The 26,604-nt window shown below is 40.9% G+C and overlaps 1 protein-coding gene across 1 annotated transcript in view; it reads left to right on the plus strand.

Moving 5' to 3' along the window:
• LOC126187749 (discoidin domain-containing receptor 2-like) overlaps positions 1-26,604 on the plus strand; it is a 751,525-nt gene that overhangs the window by 290,805 nt on the left and 434,116 nt on the right. The gene's annotated exons all lie outside the window — the stretch shown is intronic.

Below are 26,604 nucleotides of genomic sequence, written 5' to 3' on the forward strand. Positions count from 1 at the left end.
TCTGCTCGTTTCCTAGCTGGAGCGAGGTAAGCTTGACTGTTAGTACGTAACTTTGGGACATGCCATATTTTATCTTTACTATCTTTATAAGGTGTAGGCTACTTTCCGTTCTGATAGGCGCTTCCTTGAGTTTGCTAATTTTACTTTCATCAAGCGTGTAGCGTCTTTCTACAGGTGTCTGCCAGGTAAAAGTTTACAGCTTCTGTTTAAGTGTCCTGAGCTAGTTAAAGAAGCTCTTCATCATTCACAACGCACTTCTCTCTACGCGTTCGATGGTTCCGTCTCATCTGACCGGCCACCGACCCCATAAATTTCAACAGTTGTGGCGAGAAACTTGTTCTGTCAACAAATTATCAAATGGTTCAAATGGCTCTGAGCACTATGGGACTTAATATCTGAGGTCATCAGTCCCCTAGAACTTAGAACTACTTAAACCTAACTAACCTAAGGACATCACACACATCAATGCCCGAGGCAGGATTCGAACCTGCGGCCGTAGCGGTCGCGCGGTTCCAGACTGAAGCGCCTAGAACCGCTCGGCCATACCGGCCGGCATCAAATTATCCTGCGATAAACTCCAATTACGCAGTATCCTATGAATAAACAGAAGCCTGTCTTTTGTTTATGTGATCAATTCAGTTTATATCTCCGCCCATAACTATTCATTAATTGTGTTCTCTAATGCTACTCAATTTTTACGATTCAGCTCTTCAGCATTTCAATAGCTAGGTTACAGTCTTTTCATGGCGTTCATAGCCCTTCTAGATAAATATAAATTCTTATATATAACCGCATCGTCTGTGGAAAGCCTGAAATTACAGCTAACACTATCTAGCACACAATGTTGTCGAGGTCTCTCCCATCTAGGGTTGCCTCGTGTCGCAATTTGTAGAGAACGCCCCTACTTTTCTGTAATTGTTCCGTGACCCTAGACGAGTGTGACGGGACACAAACAAGGTCCTACTTTTTCCTTTACTTTTAAATTACTTCTTTTCTATATCATACTGCATAATTTTTAATTCCAAATTTTTTTCAGGGTCTGATCCCGTAGTTTCATTTATTCTAAGCTTATCATCTTATTCTTGTTAGCAGAAGCCAATCTCAATAAAATGCACAATAGATCAACAAAACAATGGGTTCAATAGTCACTTGTTTCGGTGCCTCGTTGTCATAATAGTTATTGAATTGCACGTATTTGTTGCAACATGGTCCTTACTTTCTCTGCTCCGTAAGAGCGAAACATTATTAATAATCCGGTGATTCTAGGGTTCTTAGAATGGCGATTCATGTATTAAATGATCAATAACTTATGTGAAAATACAAGTAGCAGTGGCAGTGACTAGTGATGACAATTACGACACTCACCCAGAAAGAAATAGTGGAAAAAGTGTGCTGATTTCGGAATGAATGCTTAGAGGAAACGAAGTTTAAAAGTTGATTACATAAAAGCGATGATGAAGGAATGAGAAAGTGTGTTCCGTTCATAAAAAATTGAGGGTATTGGGGCCGTGACAATGCATTTATCAAGGGAGAAACATAAAATTTCTCTTACATCAACTTCCAAAAGTAACCGATTACAATGTTTTCAGTGTAAAACATTCTTCTATTGACAATGAAGCATCAACAGCCGAACTGCCACTTGTATATCATGGAGTTAGGCTTCGCTGTGTTCCAGGAACGCAGATACCGTGGGAAGGGGGAGGGACGACGGGGTCCAATACCCTACACCCCTCCCCCCCCTTCCAGCCACGAAATATTTTTTTCTTTTTTTACGTCTGTTTAAGATTAAACTTTTCTTGTTCAACGCTTACAATGTCTGCAATGAGTATTAGATCGCAAAGTTTGGTTTCAGAGAGAAGTGCCACAATGTATATTAATTTGCAATGCTAAGTGGAGCTTCGGTTCTCTACTTATGTCCGGCCCCGGTAGGTGAATGGTCAGCGTGACGGAATGTCAATCCTAAGGTCCCGGGTTCGATTCCCGGCTGGGTCGGAGATTTTTTCCGCTCAGGGACTGGGTGTTGTGTTGTCCTAATCATCATCATTTCATCCCCATCGACGCGCAGGTCGCCGAAGTGGCGTCAACTCGAAAGATCTGCACCAGGCGAACGGTCTACCCGACGGGAGGCCCCAGCCACACGACATTTCATTTCTCTACTTGTTGTTACACTTCCTGGTGACTGTCTTCTTGCTTTAACTGCTGCCAACTCTAAAAGTAGCAGCGCTGAAGAAGAATAGCGAACTCGTTTTTGTGTGTGTGTGTGTGTGTGTGTGTGTGTGTCAGCTTAAAAATAAATACCGTAACGAGTACGTTTGAACACGAACAACCCTATGATATGCTTTCATATAATCTTACTACTTCCGTGTATCTTTCATACCATGGCCACTGATTATTTGCACGCAAGCATGCCTAAAGCGGCATCATCTTATGGCAGACAGATAGCATTCCCCCTCTTACGTCCTTCCTCAATGTGGGGGGGGGGGGGTAAAATTATCCTCCTTGCTCTCCCTGCAGTTCACTCTCCATCGAAGCTTAACACCGACAACTTATATAGGCTTCTAGCGATATTTATGGAGCAGAACGACGCCATCTTCAGACCACTATGCTTACAAAAATAGAAGAAAATAACTCACGTGATTGTGAATGCTTTTAAAACTTTAAGACTTTAGGTTTAATTTGTTGTCATTTAACAACAGTATACCCATAGGCATCCGGAAGAGGAAGCAATAGGAAACACCTGACCCCTTCCCCTCCAACCCCCGCCCCCAAAACCTTTTATTCACATGTTGTGTGGATAACCGTCAATTCTCTGTGATATGTTTTTGTACCACGCATTCAGTTTAGCACTTATGGCATGACATCTCTCGAACCTGTCCAACTCAATTACACAAAAAAATAGGAATTGTTAAGTCTTTCCCCATCCCCTCCTGGAAAATATTCTGTGAACGTCTACGAATATACATAATACATAAGTTGAACCTGTTTCGAATGCCATAACAATACTCGGTGGCTGTATCCTTGGATCACTGACCAATCTCCGAGCGTGTGTATATTTGCTTGGTGGTTGAACGACACAGTCTGCGGAACTTTTAAAACATTTTTTTAACACAGATAGCAAGAAGGTAGTTGCAGTACTTAGCGTGATGGGTTGTGTTGGTTGGTCAGTTCGCCTGAGGTGATATTTCTCGGTTTGTTTTTCATTTATGTTTTGGGAGAGTGAAGTGTTATTTAATAACTGTATTAATTTAATCAAGTTAATCTTACATGACAATAAATGTAACTTTTGTTTCATCCATTCCAGGTTAGGGGGTTATCACTTCAATAAACCAGAAACAGTTGTTTCTGAGACCTTTTAAATGTATTAAAAATAAAGCTAATCATCTAGAAGACCCACTGGGGGACAACATTTTAAGGATGAAAACATGACTTCATAGGTACTGTAATGAATAGAATAATATTCGTAAAAGAACGGGAAACGTTTCATTACCGAATTATAGTGATGTAATTACCATGCAGCCGGCCGGAGTGGCCGAGCGGTTAAAGGCGCTACAGTCTGGAACCGCACGACCGCTACGGTCGCAGGTTCGAATCCTGCCTCGGGCATGGATGTGTGTGATGTCCTTAGGTTAGTTAGGTTTAAGTAGTTCTAAGTTCTAGGGGACTTATGACCACAGCAGTTGAGTCCCATAGTGCTCAGAGCCTTCAATTACCATGCACACAGCGCTTGGCCTGTTATACAGAGGAAAGGGCAGGTCACAGAGTAGCCATCCTGTATACCTATATACAAATTTTGCTTTTGATTGATATTTCATTCCCGTAATAGTTCTAAATGACTGCCGATCCTTCCCTGATACGCCGCATCTACAGTTTCGAGAGTATTATCATATTATGTCCATCCGGAAAGCAGCAGAAATTGGTAACATGGCGAAGGATACTCAAAACTGTTGAATACGGCGAAATTACGGAAATCCAGCAAGGGGTCCTTTTTTCCCGTAAATGAATAGCAGTATAAGTTGGTCAGTGGAAAGTTATGAGGGAAATCTTCCACATTCTTGACATTTGCAGCTCGCGTTGCGGTCTAACGACTTGCTGTGATGGAAATGACGCAAGGACGTAATAAGGAAACGTGAAAGCGCGTTAGGGTCATGTTCATGTTCACATCCTGCACTTACTTGTAGCTATGAATATGAAATTAAATTAATGAAACAGCTCAAGGTGAAGCAGTTCACTGCGTAATGGCTGTTGTAGTGCCACTTAACAGTTAGTGTCATCCCGTGTAGATTCGCAAGCACGGCGGCCAGCGTCACGAAAACTTACGAGTTCTGTTGTCGAATTCTTAGCTGTTCTAGGGGGGCATGGCCTCAAAAAAAAAAAAAAAAAAAAAAAAAGAGTTGGGCAAGCTGTGTGATTTGGTGACATAAGGTGAATGCAGAAATACATAGGAAGAGGCTGCGAGGTTACTTGACCCAAAAATTTACGTATAAAGCGGGTCACGTTCTTGGATCGCCGCAACACAATGTGTAAGGAATGGGAATGGTATGCTGTATGTCCGCTATTTTCCGTTGGATAGGGAAGCTTTTTAAATTAAAAAAAAAGAAAAAGAAACATCGAATTCCATATGAACAGTGGCACGGAAATCACGCTTTCACTTAACGCCAAAAAACTTCAAAATAGAAGTGTAAGTCATAGAAACATAACTCGCCATACCCCAATCACACTGTTCAATTTATGCAACAGAGCCAACCATTGAATGAAAAAACTAATCTACTGATTATGACGTCCTTTTTTTAAATGGGTCTATCTTCTGGAGTAGGGATTCCCAGACATTTGTACGTGTACCACTGGTGGTACGCAATGACATTTCACGTGATTCGCGTACAAGTAAACAAAACACCTTCTACTGTAAATAAAAAAATTCTCTTATGTTACTTCACTTGACGGGTAAACTGAGTGTTTAAAGCAACATCTCTCTAATGTGAAGGATAATGGATTTTCGCAGAAATTTTGTTTAGGACTGTACACACTACGAAGAAAGGACGGATTGTACGCTCCCATCTCCCTTCATTAGTCGTCGCAGCCTTGGCCGGGTATGAATCATGTTTTGACGCCGGCGATATTTTAATCGAATCTTGTCGATAGTTATACGAATGTTTTCGTGCCGCTGTGCAGCTGCTGCCAACTTACTTGGTGTACCCACGTGTGGCGCTGCAATGGAAGGTTTATTGTTGCTATTACCGCTTTGTTGGGCGTTGAATGGTGAAATGAAATGTGCGTATGACGTCGTTGGCCGGGAGGCTCCTAGTAGGGGAAGTATGGCCGCCAAGTGCTCATCGCGACATGATGAGAGCTTGGATCTGGAACCGGAGTGTGTCAAGGACGTAGCCAAAGGGAGGCGGGGTCTGCAAGGTCCGGGAACCCCTTTCAGCTACAAGAAATTACACACGACCCCATTGCCGTGTAGTAAAATTGAGAGATAATTTTATTTTCAATCATACGACGGAAAAAGGATATTCAGCGCCTACAGTAAACATCGCCATCGATACATTTAAACTATCGATAGCGCCATCGGCAAAGGCCCATTCCTACTTTAGCCAAAACCAACTACTCTACATGTTTGGCTTAATTGAGCTCAGCTGTTGTTCTGTTCATGAGTTCAGTTCCTACTTGCAGTTGAATTTAATGTAAATGTTGCGGTTCATTGTTTTAGTGCCGTCTGCTGTTGTAATAGTTTCTAATTATGGATAAGTTTGTAACAATAAAGAAGAGAAACGGCAATTTTGATTCATCCACAAGCGTTATGGTAAGTTATTAAGTACGCACTACTATAATAGTCCTGTCTGTAGTTGTTTAATATTAACATTGCATCCATTTTTTGGAAACTGGTAGAACATTGGGGTTGGAATATTTCACTATTTGACAAGGCAGCAGAAAGGTAAACATCATTACAAACAACGTTAATTTAATCTCAGTGCATAAAAATACATTTGGATTTGCCTGTACCATCCAAAGATCGCATTGAACAACAAAAATTTCGTCTAAACAGCGATGGTTGCATTTCAGAAGCATCTTTCCAAATCATATTAACTGCCTAGATCATAATTTTAAAGGAAGCGAAAAAACGTATCTCTTCCTAACCGAATGAAAAATGTCAAAATTTTCGACAGTATGACAAGTATTTAGATTATCCAGAGGACGGGGCGTGAGTCGTGCTTCGGTAGCTCAGATGGTAGAGCATTTGCCCGCGAAAGTCAAAGGTCCCAAGATTGAGTCTCGCTCGGGCACACAGTTTTAATCTACGAGGAAGTTTCATATCAGCGTACTCTCCGCTGCAGAGTGAAAATCTCATTCTGAAAATACGTTTTTATTCAATCATGTTTTAAAGTAATATGATTTGAAACGTTTATTTCACTTTTATTCATTTTATTGATGGACTCAAACCATCACGCAAGAAAGTAAAATTATTAATATGTTGTAACTCTTCAGGCTTTCCCGGAGAGATCTTGACATGTCGAACAATCGGGTCTACTGCCGGATGTTTGTGCCGCTCTGGCACAATATTTCGCCCACGTAACTCGTTGCCTTCTTAAGGTGCTACCTGAGACTGCCGTGTTGGAGGATCTTGTCCATTATTTATGCCCAGAGGACGCTGGGTGCTCGGGCATAAATACTGGACAAGATCCTCCAACACGGCAGTCTCAGGTAGCACCTGAAGAAGGCAACGAGTTACGTGGCCGAAATATTGTGCCAGAGCGACACAAATATCCGGCAGTAGACCCGATTGTTCGACATATTAATATGTTGTTGACAGTAGATCGATGTGTTGCAGTCTTGCACTTCCTTCCTCGGGCAAAAAGGCTCGTCACCGTCCTCATAAGTCGGCTACCAGTTTCATTTGATGTCGCATCGATACTGAGTTCCGAAACAAAAACTGCAAACTATCAAACTCTTTCCAGTTGTCTCCAAATCTTGCTTTCAATAGTTTATTGACTTCTAGTTTGTTAGCGTAAGGTAATTCGGTTTATAAACGGAATTTCGAGCTTTCCTGCTTAACGCTTTCCGGTCCTTCATCGTGTAACTGAGTCTCCGAACTTCTTCCGCTTTTTGCTGTAGGCTGTAAACTTTATTTTTTTGCTTCCGTCACGTAGAACACTGGGAAGCTTCCACACTTGAATATGCCTTCTTAGTGATTACAAGGTGGCTCAAAATTATTTAAATGTGCATCTCAGTTGAAGTACCTAAAGCGAAATACTTGTCAGGCTCTAGCCACTGAGAGTAAAGCTCAATCAAAGTATAAAAACGTGCATTTATGCAATCTTTTCCATACGAATAACAACTCAACGCACAGACATAACAAATTTCACTGAAAATGATCATTCGTAAAATATATCAGGTGTTATTACTTACAGAGCTTCTTTTTTATGCTGTCTTTTAATTTTCACAACTCTAATTCTCATTCTAATTCTTTTCAGTCGCTCTCCCATCGATAAATATCCCTCCAAGGTGATTCAAAGTGGACAGTCATGTAATCAACAACACACTGACAGCTGTAAGATGAAAAAAGCGGAAACAGCAAACAAAAGAGCAGGCTAACAATGCAGGCGTTGATAACGAGTCGATCAACAACATACTCCACCAGCCCACCCAGGCGCCGCATTTTCTCCTCTTCTTTCACGACGTACCGTTCCATATCCCGCCACCGTTCGGCTGTGACATGTGAAAAAGCTGCGTGCGTTAGTTCCAGTACGTCCGGCAGCTTAACAGTCCTGTTATTCCTCGGGCCAAATATCCGTTAACTTGGCACCAGACCAGTTCTGTTGGGTTCATGTTGTAATGTAAAAATGCAGAATTTGTATAGTGTGCTCGATGTTGTGAAAATGATAGTTTTTCATGTTTCTACGACACATATCTACATCTGTGGTATATCTACATCTGTGGTATAAAGAGTAACGCTATTTTGTCGAAAGTCGACATGTTGAGAAACGTGGCTGTTGTACTAAGGTTTATAATTTATAAAAAAACAGCTACCAGCCACATGTATGGTTTAAAAAGGTTTATTATCTTCAGACCATGACCGGTTTCGGATTTTTTCTTTACAAATCCATCTTCAGATGGCAGTTACAAGCATTCTAAGTTGGACCTAGTTTTGTTTTTGTTATTCGTTTGATGCACTGGGAAAGAAAAGAAATATTTTAGTTCTCTTATCGGTAATGGTATTTTTACAAAAGATTTACCTCTTTTACAAAATCTAATTGCTCATGAGACAGTTTTCTGTTTTAAACTTAGTAAACGAGCAGGTTATTGTACTTACGAGCTATGTGGTTCTGCCTGACGAAATATTTGTGCGTTTATTCACTTATCCATATGCACTATGTGAGTGCTATTCCAGTCAATGGACGTCACTTTCAACCTCGTCATCTTAATTACACACGCACAGCTCACACGAATAACGTTTACAAAACTTGGCCCAGCTTCATATTACAAACGAGAACAATATTTGCAAAGAGCTTACAGTCATAACGATGTTAACTTACAGTTGCTGTATAGTCGATGTGGGTACAGTAAAATATCTCTTTGCTATTGTATGAGATTAATCTAAAACGGAATAAATAAAATTACATACAAATAAGATTACAAACATTATATGTAGTACAGAATACTGTGTGATACAAATTAATTGTTACAATTTTAGGAGATAAATTCTAATATATGACATGATAAGCATGCATTTGTGTGTGCGTTTGTGTATGTGTGTGTGTGTGTGTGTGTGTGTGTGTGTGTGGTTTTTTTTTGTGTCATATATATTTTTTTGTGCTGTGTGTATGTGTATTTCGGTGTTTTTTTTCTGTGTGTGTGTGTGTGTCTCCAGATGATGTGGGGAACACACACACACATACACGAACAGACCACAGATACTTCAATAGTTACACTCATAAGTTTGGCAATAACATTCGATCTTTGGCAAAAACATTTGACAGTCGGTAACAGAAACCAAAACATTGCTTTAAAACAAGCGTTCAGTGCATAGTGTTGTGGAATGGGGAAAAAAACCGCAAATTGGCGTTCGTAAGAAGAAGAACAACACCAAAAATGCAACAGGAACGTAATATGTAGGAAATTGTCCACGTAACCTGTAAGTACAGTTCAAAACATTACTACTTAATAGGAAATACCAACCACCAGAACTGTTTATAACCTATAGGCACAATGACAAAAATGTAAATAAAATAGCTAACACATGTCCATATTCCAGGCCACTGATGATGCCTTGCAGAAAATAAAGGCGAAACGCGTATGGCACTAGAATTGTGTTTTATTCAGTTGCTGTCAGACGGTCCATAAGTAAAAATTATTAATATACCGTAATATTACACGCAACTGAGGAAGACAGGACTATAAAAGTTGAAGTCCCATAAGATTTCACACACATCTGAACATCCTGTGTCTGCAAGGTGGGTACCGAATACCGAAAGAATTGTTAATGCAGCATAAGGCTTAAAGGATGGACGTCTCACCTTAACATCTGATCCGTTGTCATCGCGAGACAGGCGTATTTTTACAGCAAATCATTACTGCAGACGAAACGTGGGTGCATCATGACGAACCTGAAAGTAAGGCTGCGAGCTCGGTTTGGAAACACCCATCATGACCAGAAGTTAAGAAATTTCAACTTCAACCGTCAGCTGGTACGATTATGCTAACACTGTTCCGTCACGAGGGAGGTGTGGTAGCCGTTGTTTTCACCCCAAGAGGCGGAACTGTGAAGCGTGAGAACTGTTCTGATGTGCTGCGCACTAAAATGAAACCCGCAAACGTCGAGGTAAACTGTGAAAAAGTGTCATTCTGTAGCAAGATAACACGCGGCCCCATTCTGCCAAACGGACGGCCGAAAGGAGTTGGGATTCGAATTGCTGGAACACCTACCATACAGTCCAGACCTGGCTCCATGTGATTTGCATATCTTTGGATCATTGAAGGAAGCGCTCAGGAGAAGATTTGTAAGTGACTCGGAGCAAACTTAGTTACAGTTGCAACCAAAACACTTTTTTCCGACAGTGTCAAAGAACTTGTGGAACGTTGGACAAAGTTCGTTGAAGTGCGGAGAGGTTATGTAGAAAAATAATGTACATTTCAGTTTTCTAACAGTAGAGTAAATATTCATTCCTCGAAAATCCCTTGACATTTGACTTGCCCTAGTACGTGTGTTATGCACCGAAATAATCAGTAAAGCTTTTTGTATCGCGTGAAACAACGTTTCTCCATTTATCTGGCACTTTTGTTAATTTATAACGAAAAGTGTCTTAAATACGGAGCAATGCGGGCAACAACTGACAACTATTGGGTTTATGACGAAAGAAAGCTGTGAGAAGTGCCACTATACAATGAGTCTGGTACCTACAAGCAAGTGGAAAATTGGCACGAGGATTAATGTTGAAATCGAAATGGTACTCGGATTTCACAGAATAAACTAACAACGAACCATAATTTCCAAGAGACAGTTAATTACGGTATAAGAATGGCCTTAATTCATGTGACAAATTTTGGAAATAAATGTACTGTCAATTGGAATGAACCAAGAAAAGAATGTACTGAAATGATTTTTAGAGATAATGAAATGGGTGGTGGGAGACCAATGAAAGCAGAAACAAGAGTGTATATTTGGCAAAGTGAAAGTGACAAAGAGAGGATAGATATTCCGTTAAGTGAAAAAGATACTGCACTTTCAGTGCTGTGACATATTTAAGCGAAGCAATAGTGATAAAATCAGCAAAAACAATGGCCCTCAAGAGATAATTTCACAGTATGATAATTCAGTTCATAAACGTTCAAAGGATCGAGGAACCTCACCATAAATCACAGATATCTTTCAAGGAAACAAGTACTGGAGAAACACATACGCAATACAGAAAACGATGCCACAGATGCAAGTGAAAAACTGTCGTCAAGTTTTTTTTAATGTGTGTGGAGCAAATTACAGACAGACAAATATTTATATATTTCATTACATTAACTGTACGCCCGAAAATTAATCATTTACGATTTTTCATCGTACAGACGAGCTGCGCAGTTCATGAAATTCATAAATTAGTTATTTTCGTCTTTCCTTTCTCCATGCATCTTCAAGTAAATGAGAGACAGCTCTGTGCATTGCCTTGTTCCTTATAACCGTATTTTAGTTGCAGATCACGTTCCTTCATTGGTGGTTGTATATGCTCTAGTTTTTGGACCCTTGAAATAATGTCTATGATTCACGGATAGGTGCTTGAATCCTTCATCTTTTAGACATTTATAGGAAATGAGGCAGTCAGACACTACTGTTGTTCCAGGTAAAAATTTGTTTTTAATTAGCTCCACAAATTCTTCTTTAGATTTTTCTTGAACAACACGAAATAAACACGTCTAGTGGCTCTTTCTTTGGATAGCGCCAAATTCCCATGGTCCTGGAGCGTTATGCCCCTCCCAGATATTTTCTTGTCAAACAGAAATTCATCATTTTCCACAATTACATCTTTCCCAACAAGTTTTCTTTTTTCTCTAAACTCACAGCAGTACATACTACTAGAGATGGGTCGAACTCGTTCATTCCCGTGAACTACTTCATTCGTTTCACTCTTTGCCGTGAAGCGTACAAATGAAGTAGTTCATTCATGAAGTACAGAAGCCTCGCGAAGTTGCCCAGTTCGCCGCTCAGCCGCGGCTACGCTCGCTTCGCCTCGCTCCTACAATAAAGCTTCGTTATACTTCATAATTTTAGCAACAGATGGCCGACCTATGCAGTAACGTGCACGCAATGTTTTACGCTCTTACAGCGTCTGAGTTAAACTTAAATAGAGCATGGTCGAAGGGGACAAAGGAAAGATAAAGAGAGAAGTCTGTCACATATAAAGGTGATACATTTAATCTTGCTCGACATTTTTTCATGAAGCGCCCAAAAACGTCTTTATCTGCCAAGTGAAACATTATTTGTTGTATTCATGGACTGAAAACTAGGGCTACCAAAGAAATGCAGTCCAATTTCATATTCCTTTTAAAATTTAATGCAAAATAGAACTAGTATGTTTACCACTGTCACCTACGTTAAGTAATTATTCAGAAGTTTTCCTGTAGATTTTATTTTTGTTGAGAATGATAACCCTCCAGATTCAAAACGTAAACTGTCACCTGTGGTCATTGGTACGATTTCAGGTAAAATCCCTCTTTCAGTGTTATTCACAAACCTTTTATTTTCATGTCGGCTGTGCGTGCTCACACAGCCAGCCTCTTCGTATGTATCTTTAATATTCATTTGTCTGCAAGCGCTGCCAACGGTAGGCTACCCGTAGACGCGAAGTATAACTGCACAAATAGTCACAGGTAATGATGTCAGCGCTGCAGGAAGCAACTGATGCTGCTTTCCCCTCGCCCCTCACCTTCCCAACCCCGCGTAAACCTATCGTTCCCCACGAACATCGCGCGATTCGTCGACAGGCAGTAGAGGGAGGACTGAAGTAAAGGGAGAATGAGTGACGTAGCGCCGATGTAGTGGGAGAGGGGGAGAGAGTGAGTGAACTAGAGAAAAGTGTGGAGTGTGCTACCTGTAAAGAGTTTGAAGTACCAGTTCATTGAAATTGGGTGGTTAGTTCACACTTGACTGGAGTGAAGCGTTCATTTGAACGACTCATTCACGAGCTCCCCATCACTACATACTACGCTAAGCATTCTTTCCACACAACAACAGATGGTTCCCAACTTGTAGCCCGTAACAAATGTATTCCATTATATGAATGTATGGTACCTGCTGTTTCGAACATGTCCGTAACAACAGACAGCTGACAGCAGTGATCCACTTTCCTTTCCTTTCTTCCCCTCTCCACCAATCTTAACATAAAATGTATTGCAGCTGCATTCATATATCCATAAGTACGTCAGTCTCAAAATGGTACTTACCGGTAATTGCTGCTTCAAACCAGAAACCTTTTCTTATCAAACACTGCCTCTCGTGCCCACTATTCCCTTTTATGCAACAGTTCCATTTGAAGCCGCACTCCATCAGTACCAGCTTCGCTGCTGACTGGTCTCACACACCCCTTTTATGATGATTTACTTGCCACACATCAGTCCACAATTTCTTATCGTCTTTGAAACTATACAGAAAACCAAGATCGACTCGCTGGCTCATTTAGAAGGAACCACAAACACTCACTAGACGTTCGAAACTAACACTATTTGAATAGGTGCCAAACAACTCACTTCTCGAAAGGCGCCGAAGACAATGCAACTGACGCCACAGAAAAAAAGCAAAGAGCAGATGTGTAGTGATAATTCCAAATAAGCACAAACAGTATAAAGAGTACATCATCATCATCATCATCATCATCATCATTTAAGACTGATTATGCCTTTCAGCGTTCAGTCTGGAGCATAGCCCCCCTTATACATTTCCTCCATGATCCCCTATTCAGTGCTAACATTGGTGCCTCTTCTGATGTTAAACCTATTACTTCAAAATCATTCTTAACCGAATCCAGGTACCTTCTCCTCGGTCTGCCCCGACTCCTCCTACCCTCTACTGCTGAATCCATGAGTCTCTTGGGTAACCTTGCTTCTCCCATGCATGTAACATGACCCCACCATCTAAGCCTGTTCGCCCTGACTGCTACATCTATAGAGTTCATTCCCAGTTTTTCTTTGATTTCCTCATTGTGGACACCCTCCTGCCATTGTTCCCATCTAGTAGTACCTGCAATCAGCCTAGCTACTTTCATATCCGTAACCTCAACCTTGTTTATAAGGTAACCTGAATCCACCCAGCTTTCGCTCCCATACAACAAAGTTGGTCGAAAGATTGAACGGTGCACAGATAACTTAGTCTTGGCACTGACTTCCTTCTTGCAGAAGAGAGTAGATCGTAGCTGAGCGCTCACTGCATTACATCGATAATACATCATTGCAAAACATAGCGTACTTTTACAGACTGACGTCACAAAAGGCAAGAAACAGAAGACCAGTACACGATAATGTACAGGTAATGAAAAATACGTAACTGCTGTATGTGACAGTTCACTTCCCATTCAGGGCAAAAAGGAAATTTTTCACTGTCATACAAGCCGAGTCATGTCACATTCCGTATAAAATTCAATATTTAAGGACAATCGTTTCACACATGGCTCAAATGACGAAATTATTATTTAATATCTAGCAGCCGCTTCTTCACTTTCCCACCTAGTCTACACAAACTGCAGACCAGTTTGTTACCAAAGACACGTTTTGTAATGTCACATTCGATGGGTTCGTAAACTCAGAATCAAACGGTTGCATTCCAACCTGACCTAGATCTCGGGCTCCACTACAGACGAGTCTGTCACCACGGACATGTTTTTCGCTATCACAATCGTTGGCTTTGCCAACTCACAACCAAACTGTTGCATTCCAATCTAAACTGGACGTCGGGCTACGGTACAGATCAGTCTGTGACCACAGACACGTTTTTCACTATCGCATTCGTTCACTTCTGTAACTCATTACCGAAGTGTTGCATTCCAAGCTAACCTAGAGCTCGGAATACGTTACACATCAGTAAGTTACCACAGGCAGGTTTTTTGCACTCAAGCCTATGCTGGTAATTTTGTGTTATTTTGCTAGTCAGTGACGTAACCATAGGGTCGTAAATCTACATCTATATCCGTAATTTACACACCACTGAGAGCTGGTTGGTGGAGGGTACTTTCCACTGCACAAATTATTAATGCTCAAGGGTGCTCATACAATAGTTTGCAGGGGATGGGCAAACAGGGTCGGAGGGGGTGGGGGGGTTATGAAGTATTTTTCAAGACGAATGGCGACTTGCAAGAAGTCATACAAAATTTCCAGTTCGGACAGTGTTGAAAACCTGCCTAAAACCGATTTTTCAATAATTTTCGTGAAAGGAAAACACCTGACTATGCAATATTTTTTTCCTCCACCACTTTTCCTCCTGTGGTAATTCCCAAGAATGATGACCTGTGTGGGCCCTAACGGTGTATATGAATGTGAGACTCTATTATTAGTAACCACTGATCCTCCTACGTCCCCCCACGATTTAACTGAAAAACATTGATCTACTTAGTGTGCTCTCGCAGATAGATCAACGTGCAGCTGTGTGTTCCTACACGGTCGATCTGCGCGAGCACTCAGAGTGGATTAATGTTTTAACTAAATCATGGACGTAAGAAGGTGGATCAGTGTTTATTAATAATAGAATCGCACATTCCATATATACACTTACGGGCCCACATTTCGATAGGCAACCATTTTTGGAAATTACCGCCCCTGCGTGTATGGCGCCGTTGTTACCACTTCTTTCAGTTCCATTCATGTACTGACGCTTAGAAGAATGACTTTAAATTCCTCTGTTTATGTTGAAATTAATCTCATCTCCCTCTGCGGAAACGATATTACAGAGTTGTAGTACATTCCTAGCTAGCTCTAGAAACTTTTTTTGCAGGGTTTCCCAGGACTATTTGCGTCTGTATGTCGCGATATTTTGAATAAACTTAATCCACTCATTACAACTGCCAGCAATTTTTTAAGATTAATATTCAGTACTGTCTGGTATTTTCTGACATGTGAAATACAACCCACGAAAAACAAATAATACTTCCGACGCACTTATCATTTTACGTAGCACATAATTTTTATTGCTAATTCCCATCGTAAAATACGTATAATACAATAAATATACAATCAGAATTACGTCGAAAGTGCTTCCTAATTTTATTAATTTCGAACAAAATAAAATATATTCCCTTTGGAATATAATTAGTTCATACTACAGATGAGGGTCTCTTTAAATCTGTTCCAAAATACTACGCTGAACGGAAATGGTAAATGTTTTGTTTTGTAAGTTTGCATCTCTCTGTAGGCGGCGCTGCAACTGCAGCAATCTATTCTAGTTCACGCTTGTTCCGGTAGAAACGCCACGAACGTCTGTTTCTGACGAGGTTTGTTATTTTTTCCACCAGAGGCTTCGCAAACGTATTGTTTGTGATTGACTACTGTCAACTAATAAGATTAATATGTATGCTCGAGAGACAGGTTCTTAGTCTTGTTGCCAACCTGCAGTCCGTATTTTAGAGAAGATCGTTAATAACTATTTAATAACACAAAATAAGTGTATGAACACCATACGTTTGACTCAAGACAACGTCGAGGTGTGTGGGCCTACTACACGTTAATTACTTGCCGGCCGGAGTGGCCGTGCGCTTCTAGGCGCTGCAGTCTGGAACCGAGCGACCGCTGCGGTCGCAGGTTCGAATCCTGCCTCGGGCAGGGATGTGTGTGATGTCCTTAGGTTAGTTAGGTTTAATTAGTTCTATGTTCTAGGCCACTGATGACCTCGGAAGTTAATTCGCATAGTGCTCAGAGCCATTTGAACCACGTTAATTATTTAACGAAATACCATATTCCGCAGGGGGGAGGGGGCGAGGAGTTAATACGTAACTTTAGCCCTCGTTCCATGAAGGCGCGCCACAACAATCAGTCCTTTGTTATAGTCGCTTGCGTGAGTAGATTTCCCAGTTCATCTTATCACTGTAAAGATAGTTTACGTCTGCAGTAGAACTGAGTGTCACTCTGTATGACACGCCTCATTTCACACAAAAATTATTCATTCCTTTTCTGTGATTAATATGGTCCTATTGCTACGTCACACGTTTCGACGTAATCCATTAATTTTTTCCAAATTCAACTAAACTGTACTATCAAGAAATACACTATTCTCTGGGAGGAAATATGTTAAGCAAAATTAAAAAAGTAGTTACATAATAGAAGAAATACGAGGAACGAGTGCCAGATTTCTGTTCCAAAGATGGTGTTCCAGTATATTGGTGACTAACTCTGAAATGCAACCAGCTAAGCCGACTCGATATTAACCACCACACAACACGCAAATGTCAGCGCTGGAAACTCAAACAATAAAAATTTCTACAGTATTCTCGTACGTTATGTATAAATATTTGTTATTAGAATACTTTTAGGAAGTTTTTGAATTAGCAGAAAAAACAGTCTTAGCTCTTGCATAAATACGAAAAATATCGCATGAATGTTACAAGCAGCTGAAGAAAGTCCGAATGGCGTAGCTAATCAAACAAGCGTCCGTAGTAAATTAGTGTCGTGCCTGTGACACAACTTGTCTGACAATCATAAGGAATGTAAAAAGTGCGCCAAATACTCGTCTGACACCTGAACTTAATTCCATATTACCTACAAGAGTAAAGTTACAATTTAAGCTACGTTCTCACAACTAAGTCTAATGACAGCCTTCAGCTTGAACTGCGACTAACTGAATTCAGGAATTTCGGTTAAACTGTTACCATTCAACCTAACCACAGCATTGGTTCATGCATTGCGTTCGAGATGTGGAGATCAGAGGTGGCAGAAGCTTCATGATACCTCAATGTTACCAAACATGTTTTTCTTCTGTAAGTAGGCTGTTTAGGTTTTTATATTAAGCCAAGAACATATTTAAAAGAAGAAAAAAATAGTTTCAAATGATACTAATTAAAGGTGGTCGGTGCATCTAGTAACTGAGATAATCAGTTCCGCAAAACTTCAGTCGTGAATTTAGTTGATTACATCGTATTTTGTTAGCTTGCATATACTTACGACCTTGGCTGAGCGTAACATAGGAACGGCGCAAAAATCTCCACTACGCTTTCGAGCATTTGGTTACCATGTAGAGCCCACGAAAAAATTTTTTGCCCGAAAACAACTTCCTTGTACGGTTTTAATCTGGAACAGAAAACATTAAGCTTTTGTACTTTGCTTCAGTCTAATAGTATTCGGTATTGTTGGTTTAAGACCTTTTAGTTGCGGAAAAACTGCCAGTACGGTTGGCCACAGAACAACCAAAAATACATACTTATACAAGTACTGTTAATTCATACAATAATTTCGGAAGGGTCGTGGATAACTGCGCATAATTATTTTTCTGGTTACTGAACCGTTCAGTTTCACTGGAGTTTTAGTGATTACTGTCGTGAACGTCACGAACATCATTCATCTAACAGTCAACGATGCACATGTTCTCCATAATATACACTCCTGGAAATGGAAAAAAGAACACATTGACACCGGTGTGTCAGACCCACCATACTTGCTCCGGACACTGCGAGAGGGCTGTACAAGCAATGATCACACGCACGGCACAGCGGACACACCAGGAACCGCGGTGTTGGCCGTCGAATGGCGCTAGCTGCGCAGCATTTGTGCACCGCCGCCGTCAGTGTCAGCCAGTTTGCCGTGGCATACGGAGCTCCATCGCAGTCTTTAACACTGGTAGCATGCCGCGACAGCGTGGACGTGAACCGTATGTGCAGTTGACGGACTTTGAGCGAGGGCGTATAGTGGGCATGCGGGAGGCCGGGTGGACGTACCGCCGAATTGCTCAACACGTGGGGCGTGAGGTCTCCACAGTACATCGATGTTGTCGCCAGTGGTCGGCGGAAAGTGCACGTGCCCGTCGACCTGGGACCGGACCGCAGCGACGCACGGATGCACGCCAAGACCGTAGGATCCTACGCAGTGCCGTAGGGGACCGCACCGCCACTTCCCAGCAAATTAGGGACACTGTTGCTCCTGGGGTATCGGCGAGGACCATTCGCAACCGTCTCCATGAAGCTGGGCTACGGTCCCGCACACCGTTAGGCCGTCTTCCGCTCACACCCCAACATCGTGCAGCCCGCCTCCAGTGGTGTCGCGACAGGCGTGAATGGAGGGACGAATGGAGACGTGTCGTCTTCAGCGATGAGAGTCGCTTCTGCCTTGGTGCCAATGATGGTCGTATGCGTGTTTGGCGCCGTGCAGGTGAGCGCCACAATCAGGACTGCATACGACCGAGGCACACAGGGCCAACACCCGGCATCATGGTGTGGGGAGCGATCTCCTACACTGGCCGTACACCACTGGTGATCGTCGAGGGGACACTGAATAGTGCACGGTACATCCAAACCGTCATCGAACCCATCGTTCTACCATTCCTAGACCGGCAAGGGAACTTGCTGTTCCAACAGGACAATGCACGTCCGCATGTATCCCGTGCCACCCAACGTGCTCTAGAAGGTGTAAGTCAACTACCCTGGCCAGCAAGATCTCCGGATCTGTCCTCCATTGAGCATGTTTGGGACTGGATGAAGCGTCGTCTCACGCGGTCTGCACGTCCAGCACGAACGCTGGTCCAACTGAGGCGCCAGGTGGAAATGGCATGGCAAGCCGTTCCACAGGACTACATCCAGCATCTCTACGATCGTCTCCATGGGAGAATAGCAGCCTGCATTGCTGCGAAAGGTGGATATACACTGTACTAGTGCCGACATTGTGCATGCTCTGTTGCCTGTGTCTATGTGCCTGTGGTTCTGTCAGTGTGATCATGTGATGTATCTGACCCCAGGAATGTGTCAATAAAGTTTCCCCTTCCTGGGACAATGAATTCACGGTGTTCTTATTTCAATTTCAGGAGTGTAGTTTCAGTGACGTACCTCGTATGACGTACTTTACATCCATTGATGAATAAAACTAGTCCCCGTACGATGTACTTAAGAGTACGTAGTATCCCAGTTCCCTTATGTCACTATCGCAACAGCTCAGTGCACTTGGCCTGTTAACTTGCAACTAATCGCTGTTTCGATCTGTCTATGGCAGTACCGATTATTCTATGATCCATAAAATAGCATTATATGTTACTGAATTAATCTTTCACAGTTAAAAATGTAAAACACACCGCCAACATTTACAGGAAGTAATGCAGTGCAGTGCATAAACATTTTCAATGTTGCAATATTCGCGGTCGAGATGCATTTATACTCTGAAACAAAACACAAAACAGACAACGTAAACTGTAGCATTCCATAACTGTCCCTGCTAGATCTCTAGCTATGAGTAACTTCATGTAGCAAGTTTCTAATCAGTTTCATGTTTACTATCAGTCATTAATGGTATATTTCTTTTATCTTTAACTGCAAATTCCTTGAAGGCGTTGTTCTGTTTTTAACTAACGTAAGTAAAGAATATCAATATCAGTCAAACTGCTGTATTTCTTAAAACACACAGTCACCGACCCGGACGAAGTCTCTTAGGCTCCAAGAGAAGGTGAAAGTAACAGCACCAGAATCTTCCCAAATTATGGGTACATTTATAACAAACAACACACTGTTTTTCCAGAGACTTACACGAAATGTCCTTCGTAGAGCACGAATAACGCGTTCGATGTTGACAAATGTTCAAAATTGATGGAAATCCCACCACTTTTGTTCGATTTTATGCTGATAAGAGAAAATGAAAGACGAGATTAAATGCTTTGTTTATAATGTATAAAACTATTTTATAATTGGTTCAGATCTTTTAGAAGTATGTGAAGTTCAAAAATTTCAGCGTGGGTGCGTACTGCAGCAGAAACTAAGCAAACAGCCGTGCGTTTCCGCAGGCCACGGTTTCAGGCAGGTAGCAAAATTAGCTCGATACCGGCCCACTCTGGTTTCGTTAGGTATGCACATAATTCATTTGTCGATGTAATTGTTTGCGTGACATCGGCGGACGAAAATGAGGAATTTGTGTGCCTTTATTTGCATAACATATTTTCAAACCGCGTATGTTATAAATGCAAATGATCTGCCGTATTTCAACTGCTCGTACTAATTTACATTACTGCACTGTGTCAGCCGCAATTACTGCTAACAAATCGATAACTGACATCGACTTTACATAACACTCCTCCATGTTGTATACCGCGAGTCATCCCAGTAACAAACTCATTGACTAGGAATGACGATGGTCTCATTGTTGTAGAGTGTTCTATTTTTTTGCACCTGTTAACAGCACAGAATTTTTCGTAACTTGACGGTACAGATCGATTTATAATGCTGTCGTGACACTACTGCCTACAACGCTACCCAACGTAAGGGAATATTAAGTTACCCTTGGCTCTTCAGAACTAGATAGACTGTAATTACCTTCTTAAAGTGATTGTAAACAAACTCACGAATTCAATAAATGTATTACTTATTGTTTTATAAATAAATAAGGTTAATGTTGTTAAAACTGTAATTATTCCGTTGGGTTCTGATAAATCATTATCTTCTTTAGAACCTATTACAAAAGAATTTACTTGCCTGATTCCGATTTACTGTAACAAATGTTCAAAATGCCTTTCTTCTTGTTTTAAGCGCATTCTTGAAGGTGACACACATTGAATTGGAGCTATCATTTCGGCTATTGTTTCAAGACAATTTTGATAAAAACTTTGTCTTTGATAGACACCATTAAAATTAATCTAAAATAAGTTAAATCTAGTTCTACCTTTCAGTACATGATCCAGAAATGCTTTTATTTAAAACACGTCTGATGAAGAGTAATATGGGCCGGTAATACAATACCCAAAATAGGCAAATGACCTCATGTCTCTCTTTTCCAAGGCAAAAGAAAATATCCGTTTTGTACTTAGTATCACAAAAAGGTATAGTGTCAAAATGAGAAAAAAATTCTTTACAGTGGGACTGTGTAAGAAGGCGTATTACCAGGAAAATACTAAAAAAGAATTCTAAGCACATTCATTACCTTTCATGATTTTTGTTCTTGTCTTAAATGTTACTCAGTGCATGACAGGCAGAATTATTGCTGTAATCATACAATCAGCAGTATGTGTTAAAAATTGTTCTGGCATTAAAGGTCAGTATTGAGAGTTATATTCTACAACACTAAATTTATTGTATGTTGCCTTTCAAACTTTTGTCGTTGACCATATTTCTCCCAGTTTCAAACAGACTCAAAGCGATGTGATCTGCATTATTCGATTCGTTCTTAATAGGTCGCCCACCCAGAACTCATTTTATCCGATAATCTGGAAAGAGCCGTTTTCGAGATAATTACGGGTGAAAACAGTTAGCGTAACTAACTTTTAGGCATATTATGTCCCAATACAATTTGCCTTTCTTTCACTCATACTTTTCATCAGATATGAACAAATGGTATCTGTGTATTTTTAATCATCATTTGCATAAAAGTTTGCATACATGTAAATATTACGGTTGTCATGCGCTTCTTGTATTACTTTGCTACTGCCCTTTCAAATTAAATAAACTTGTTGAAACGAACGTTTTCATTCTTTCCTCGTTTTCTTTGTTCTACGGGGGGGGGGGGGGGGGTAGGAAAATGTGAAGGAGGATTCGTGATTAGCAATTTAAATGGCTAGAAACACCGACGTTACATTGTACACTTTTTAGAGAAATATTTGTGCTGCAGTGCATTATTGTTAAAAATTGTAAGACATATAAACAAAAATTTTGTTCATTAATCGTTATCTTCTAACATAAGTCTGGTATGGAATATTAAAATAAATGCAATGAATGAAAACCAGTTTATTAACACAGTTTCTGCCATTTAATTCATTTGCCTGGTGTAGAAGTATGAAACCGGAATTTGGTTGCAATAATTACACGTATGTTGTTTGAAACTAATAAACAATATTTTATTCAAAATAATCTCCATTGCTATTCATACATTTCTTCCACCCCTCCGGCAGGCTATGAATGCCACGCCAAAGAAACAGTTCTCCTTTTTCAAGCGAACCAGTCAGCGAGCAATTTTCGTACATCTTCATAAGAACTGAAGCGTTGATCAGCGACAGCGTATCCCAGTGATGCAAACAGATGATGATCGGACCGAACCAAGTCACATGCCCTAGTGTTTCCCAAGTGAATGCCTTGATCGTTTGCCTGGCCCGATTTGCTGTGTGTGATGGTGCGTCATCATGGGGCAATATGACTTTGTGTTGCCTTGTTACATATTCCGGTCGTTTTTCGCGTAATACTCGATTTAAATCCATCATTTGCTGTTGGTAGCGATCAGTGTTAACGGTTTTACCAGGTTGTAGTAGCTCATAATAGATGACACCCTTCTGATCCCACCAAACACAGAGCATTGTCTTCTTTCCAAAGCGATTTGGTCTAGCAGTGGATGTCGATGGTTTGCCTAGATTCACCCGTGATTTGCGACGCTTGTGATTCTCAAAATATATCCATTTCTCATCACCTGTCACTATTCGATGGAGAAACAAATTTCTTTTGTATCTCGCGAGTAGCATTTCACACATTCTTTCGATTTTCTTTCTGTCTTTCATTCAGTCATGCAGAACCGATTTTCCCACTTTCTGCACCTTTCCCATAGCTTTCAACCGAAGAGAAACGGCTTTCTGCGTCACATTCAATTCTTCAGCGAGATCCTGTTGAGTATCAGCTTCATCCAATAAGGCCTGCAATTCGTTGTCTTCGAACTTTTTCGGTGGTTTCCCGCGCTCGTTGTTCCACACGTTAAGATCGCCACTTTTGAATTTTTTGAGTAATTCGCAACACTGTGTTTTACCAAGAGCGTGTTCGACGATAGCTTCGACAAGCATTCCGTGCGATTCTGCAGCAGTTTTCTTCAGACGATAACGGAAAACCAATGCTGTACGCAAATCGTAGTTCATAGACACAAAACTCGACTTGTTTACGGGTTTGTAAGAGATACGGATGTATGGAACTTGGGTTACTGTGTGTTGACATTCGTCGTCAGCCGTTACAGGAAGCAGTTTCGTGAGAAGATTCCGCCACAACGAAAAACGACTCTGTTTCAATGATGTCCACCCCAAATCCTGTAACATGTCAGTGACACTCTCTCCCCCTGTTTCGCGATACTACAAAATATGCTGCCCTTCTTTGAACTTCCGCGATGCACGCGGTCCGCTAATCCTGTCTGGTAAGGATACCACACCGCGCAGCAGTATTCTAAGAGAGGACAGACAAGCGTAGTTTAGGCAGTCTCTTTAGCAGATCCGTTACATTTTCTAAGTGTCGTGCAAATAGAACGCAGTCTTTGATTTGCCTTCCCCACAACATTTTCGAAGTACCGAGCATTGACATGGAAGGCTGGCCGAGAGAGTCCGCACAATTGCGAAAACATTGTGCATGGGAGGCGCAATTGTTAACGCTACTGCCTAGTAAGCACGAGATCCCTGGTTCGAAGCCCGGTGCAGCACACATTTTCACTGAGCTCCACTTATTCTGCATACAGTCCCGATGCAACTGACACTTCTCTTCCCTTTTCTTTCCTGTCTCCCATCCCGACCATCGAATGTACGTAATAAACATTTAAAGGCTAGTACAATAACAATACAAAATAATTCCAGTGAACAGTTCATTGGACGACAGGAATAAATATCAACACTGTAAGTAAACCGCTAAGAGTAAATAAATGGCAGCATTGATCTGAAAATTCGGTACTCAGTGACTATCATTTAATTTTGCATCTGATTCTGAATAACAATTTCAACAGTATGAAGATATTTTTAACTCAGTTTTAAAATTTGAGAAACATTTAGAGGTGCGGATCGTTCAAGCACCTTTTATTATTACTATCTTCTCTGCACATCGCGATTAAGGAAGAATACAACACTATGTCACTTCATCATTTGAAGAAAACCGGCAACAATGACACACAAGTAAGGAGAAGAACGTTTCAGACGCGCACATCATTTCCCATTCCTCTTCTGTTCTCCTTTGTTACATACACAGTAAGAGGCAGTCGACAGTAACAAGCCTACGAAGATTCCACATGTTGCCTGGGCAGTGATGTAAGTGTCAGTCGGTCAGCCTGGAGTGTGACCGCGATTGGTTCCTGAGGCGGCAGCTAATCAGGGTGTCGATTCCTACTAGAAGCAGGGTCGTGAGTATTGTTGTGGCTTGCCCCAGTCAGTCACATTCTGCAAGCAATCCCATAGTCATATAATGTGACACAATGATTGAAACCATCATCTATGCACCTGTAATTATCATTTTCTTTTTTTAAATTGTGACTGGTTTCTGTGGCCCATTCCGCTGTCATAAGAACCCTAGATACAGAAAATGTTACATTGGCATATCATAATGTTGTAGGGAAGCAGCCTACTCACGCCTTATAAAATTCACATCAGTCTTTCCATTGTGTGCCAGCCAGTCCGCTGTAACTAGCTCTGACGTCATCAATGTTGCGCAATACCTCAAAAATCAAGTAAATAGCCTGAAACGTTTCTAGCATGTCAGGAGTAATACTAAATCAATATGTGATGAATATCAGTTCAATAACTTTAACCATTTTCGAAATTTGGATGTTTTTCTGTAAAAATTATTGGCGCAACAGAAAATAACTAGAAACTTAAAAAATTATATTTAGATTCCTTTTTCATAATAATTTAGAAGAAACAGTATTCTGGATCTCACAAATTAAAATTTTTGTTGAAATTCATGATTTTCTGGTTTTTGTCTTAAAAATTAAGGAAGCAAGATAGATTAAGTAGGCGAATAAATAAGGCTAGGATGTTTAAATTTAAGTAGAAGGGATATCCGCTATAATCATAAAGATGTGAGGAGTTTCAATTGAATAACTATAAAACTATAGCGATAGCGTATCTCCAAAGGGCAAGTTCAGAGCTCGTCTACTGCGTGTAGTGTAATTAAATTAATTCTCTCGCCCAAAATATTTGACTTGGCCATGTCAGACTTTGATTATGATTACTTACCTGTGTGCTAATTGCACATTTAAATTGAGAGCTTCATCGGCCATCAGCAAAGGAAGCAACGATTTATTCGATAACTTTAAGTGGTGCATTACTAGCCCAGTGGCTAGTCGGGAGAGCAATTTTGATCAGGCGTTCCCTTAGCCGTCCGCACCGCGGCTTTATATATAAGAACGCTGCGCGCGAGAGAAAGGCCACAGTTCTCTCCAGACGCTGCATAGCGCACCACCTGTGCCAGGAGTCGCGTCGCGTCGGTATCATTGCTATAAACAGCCCCGGATGCCGTAATAAGTTACTCGGGATACGCGTAACCATGAAACCGTTTTCGAGTGAAGTGTTAATTCTGGGATGACTTTAATGATCTATCTTCAGTTTACGTATGTCGCATTTTCACGTGCCGTCGCGGGGCAGACATTCTACCATTATTTAGCGTGGCGTTTGATGAACATTATCATCAAATTATGGCGAGCATTCACTTAAACATTTAGTTTGAACAGATATAGTTGCATCAGCACATTAGGTTCTGAACCGCTCTGGTGGTTGGATTGTGTGGGTCCTTTTTGGTCTGTTGACTTTCAGAATATAGTGAACATTTTAGAGAAAATCGTTTTTTTTTAAATTATGAATCCCAGACAATCTCCTAATTCCTCAGAGCTATAAGCTGTAGCTATAAGTGTATTTCTCAGATGAAGTGGGCACTAGGAATTCTAATTACAGGCTTCACGTTTTGCTAATCACTTTCTGGTTGCCAATATTGTAGTTAGTGAGCCAGTGTTGAGAACAGCAAAAGACTGCATAAATAATAGGAACATATAAACCAATTAATTCCACCAGCCGAGAAATGCATCTTTTCTACATTACACTCTACGTTTAAATAATAACATAAATTCCACCCGCCACCCCACAATGTCAATGCTAACAACGTGAAACAAAGTTATCCTAGCTAATATTACAGCGAACCAAATGAAATTACATTTATTTGTGTTACCAAAAACATCGTTAAATCATAAAACAATGATAATTAAAGAATGCGTTATAATATTAATATTTATCGTTCAAAACCGAAC

This window comes from Schistocerca cancellata, chromosome 5, assembly GCF_023864275.1.
Source record: "Schistocerca cancellata isolate TAMUIC-IGC-003103 chromosome 5, iqSchCanc2.1, whole genome shotgun sequence".
NCBI lineage: Eukaryota > Metazoa > Arthropoda > Insecta > Orthoptera > Acrididae > Schistocerca > Schistocerca cancellata.